Source organism: Branchiostoma floridae, chromosome 4, assembly GCF_000003815.2.
Source record: "Branchiostoma floridae strain S238N-H82 chromosome 4, Bfl_VNyyK, whole genome shotgun sequence".
NCBI classification, from domain to species: domain Eukaryota; kingdom Metazoa; phylum Chordata; class Leptocardii; order Amphioxiformes; family Branchiostomatidae; genus Branchiostoma; species Branchiostoma floridae.
Genome location: NC_049982.1, coordinates 3,530,342 through 3,533,319, shown reverse-complemented (window position 1 = coordinate 3,533,319; position 2,978 = coordinate 3,530,342). Strand labels below are relative to the sequence as shown.

Genomic DNA, 2,978 nt, shown 5'->3' with positions numbered 1-2,978 from the left:
CGCAGTAGAACAGGAGCGTCGGCACGGCAACCTGGCGGCGGAGGAAGGTGTCGATGGCGAGGTTGTACGTGTCGACGGTGTAGCGCCGGGTGAGAGAGAAGTATGCCATGGCGGCAGACTTCACCAGCACGCTGGGCAGCGGCGAAACCTCCGCCACGCCCGTCGCCATCTTGTCCAGTCCGCCGTACACGATACTGTCGTACACCTGCCCGATAATCCGCGCCCGCAGGCTGCCGTACCTGTCTGGGTGGCGGTGCAGGTGCAGGAGGAAGATGGCGTACAGGTACGCCCCCACCGAGAAGGCATGAACCACCAGGCGCCGCTCCGACAGCTGCTCCTGCAGCAAGGTCAGCAGGTCATGGGTGAAGGTCACGGCGCGGGGCGGCCAGGTGAAGTGCGACAGTTTGCCCTGGACCGTGAGCACATCGTAACCCCGGCCGGTGTAGATGTCGCGGTAGCGGTCCAGGCCTCGCGGTTTGGCGCCAAGCCATCCAAACAGCAGCACCAGCGGGCGCGACTCCCGCGGGAAAACGGAACGAGCATTGTCACAGGTCCGCAGCTGCAGCAGAGGGCTCAGGTCACGGGTCCTGTAGTGCAGGTCACTGCTGCCAGAGGGCGCTGTGCTCAGGTCACGGGTCCTGTAGTGCAGGTCACTGCTGCCAGAGGGCGCTGTGCTCAGGTCACGGGTCCTGTAGTGCAGGTCGCGGCTGCCAGAGGGCGCTGTGCTCAGGTCACGGGTCCTGTAGTGCAGGTCTCTGATGCCAGAGGGCGCTGTGCTCAGGTCACGGGTCCTGTAGTGCAGGTCACTGCTGCCAGAGGGCGCTGCCTGGGTGTTCATGTCAAGATGTGGGGTAAAGACTGGAAAGAGAAATGCAGCAGAATTAGTTAAGAGCTGAAAAAACTCCCTCCCTCTTTCAAACACCTTATCGAAACATGTGACTTTTCCAGGAGAGTAGTATCCTGTATTACCGAATTATTCACACAAAATGGCCGATTTCTGCTATTCTGAAGCAACACAAGAAGTTTAGTGGACAGGCTGACATGTCACAGCTATCACGATCGGCCGGAGACTCGGATATTAGTGTCCTTGAAACTTTGAATTAAACTGAAGAAACCACAGGGGACGAATGAGCTGCTATCATTTTTCCAAAGTTGACGTGGGGGTCACATCGGGTCAAATTCTCGCATTAATAATGACAAAAAATGGCCGGCCGGTGGCTTTTATGAATGGAGCTTTGTCTTTGAAGCCCTGATGTGGATTATCTCGGGGCTTCTGGAGTTGTTTTTTCGCCCGTCAAGGCAGGTGAGTGCGTTGGGAATCTAGGGAGTTCAAGAATCCGGCGCTACGGGCAAGAATAAAGGCCCAGTGAACACATGTTGGATCCGTTGAACGGGTGGAACCTGGACGCTATTTGAGAATAGCGTCCAGTCCTGGGCTAATACTAGTAGTGTGTTCTACTGCAGGGGTGGGAGGGAAGGTTGTTACTGACCTTCCCGTCGGTGCCGGCAAACCCTGCTCGCACTAGCTGGAGCAACGATCGCAAGGAGAAAAACGTAATTTAAAAACGTAATTTAGCGTGGTTTTTCTCTGCTAAATTACGTTTTTAAATTACGTTTTTCTCCTTGCGATCGTCCCCCCAGCTAGCGCTATGCTCGCACCTGTAGTGTACCGGTTGCCCTTTATCTGCCATAACGTTAGTTAACGTTACGGGTTGCCGGAGTTGCTCTAAGAGAAGTTATCGTTTGTACGGCAATCTGGCACACAAACTGTGGCGTCTAGGCGTACCCACCTGCCGACACGTCGCACAGTCTCAGCCCACCTGCCCATAGACGACCGGGTAAAGTCCGCCCTACGCCGCACAGCCTCAGCCCAGCAGCCATTCTCAGGGTTAGAGGTCAGCACCCCTGACCTTTCAACTCTCACCTAATCACAAACTCGTTCCCAGGGCACCTTGTGAACTGACCGTGGAAAAAAGGGCGACAAAAAGACAAATCCATACCGCGTATTACCGTTCCGATAGACTCTAATATATCATTTACAACGCAAAAGTTGAAATAACTTTAGTTACTAGTTTGTTTCGGAAGAATATCTGGCCTGTAAGTCCACTCGACTCTGAAACTGGCCCGAAAATGTGATCGGCTGCAGTGCCTCCTAGCGGATAAACCTGACATTGCACTATAGGCCGGCTTCAAAGGAGTGTGTACCGCAACATGGCAAATGGACACTCTTGGCTGCTTACACTCCTTGGCCAGTTTGGTACTATCTTATGCCATTGTAGGATCTGCTCATTCTGCTTGGAGATTAGTTCTGTAACCTACATGTTGGGACATGTCTCTTGTTCTGTAACCTACATGTTGGGACATGTCTCATGTTCTGTAACCTACATGTTGCGACATGTCTCATGTTCTGTAACCTACATGTTGGGACATGTCTCATGTTCTGTAACCTACATGTTGCGACATGTCTCATGTTCTGTAACCTACATGTTGGGACATGTCTCATGTTCTGTAACCTACATGTTGGGACATGTCTCATGTTCTGTAACCAACATGTTGGGACATGTCTCATGTTCTGTAACCTACATGTTGGGACATGTCTCATGTTCTGTAACCTACATGTTGGGACATGTCTCATGTTCTGTAACCTACATGTTGCGACATGTCTCATGTTCTGTAACCTACATGTTGGGACATGTCTCATGTTCTGTAACCAACATGTTGGGACATGTCTCATGTTCTGTAACCTACATGTTGCGACATGTCTCATGTTCTGTAACCTACATGTTGGGACATGTCTCATGTTCTGTAACCTACATGTTGGGACATGTCTCATGTTCTGTAACCAACATGTTGGGACATGTCTCATGTTCTGTAACCTACATGTTGGGACATGTCTCATGTTCTGTAACCTACATGTTGGGACATGTCTCATGTTCTGTAACCTACATGTTGCGACATGTCTCATGTTCGTAACCTAC

At 51.4% G+C, this 2,978-nt stretch overlaps 1 protein-coding gene and 2 long non-coding RNA genes across 3 annotated transcripts in view; 2 read left to right on the top strand and 1 right to left on the bottom strand.

Moving 5' to 3' along the window:
• Positions 1 to 2,978, bottom strand: part of LOC118413013 — a 711,153-nt gene that overhangs the window by 146,512 nt on the left and 561,663 nt on the right. The window lies entirely within an intron of this gene.
• The window catches only part of LOC118414515, a 660,232-nt gene that overhangs the window by 134,998 nt on the left and 522,256 nt on the right, over positions 1 to 2,978 (top strand). The window lies entirely within an intron of this gene.
• Positions 520 to 861, top strand: LOC118414517. The gene is made up of 3 exons (XR_004830990.1): positions 520 to 577; positions 629 to 751; positions 803 to 861. It is a non-coding gene; the product is annotated as an uncharacterized LOC118414517 (long non-coding RNA).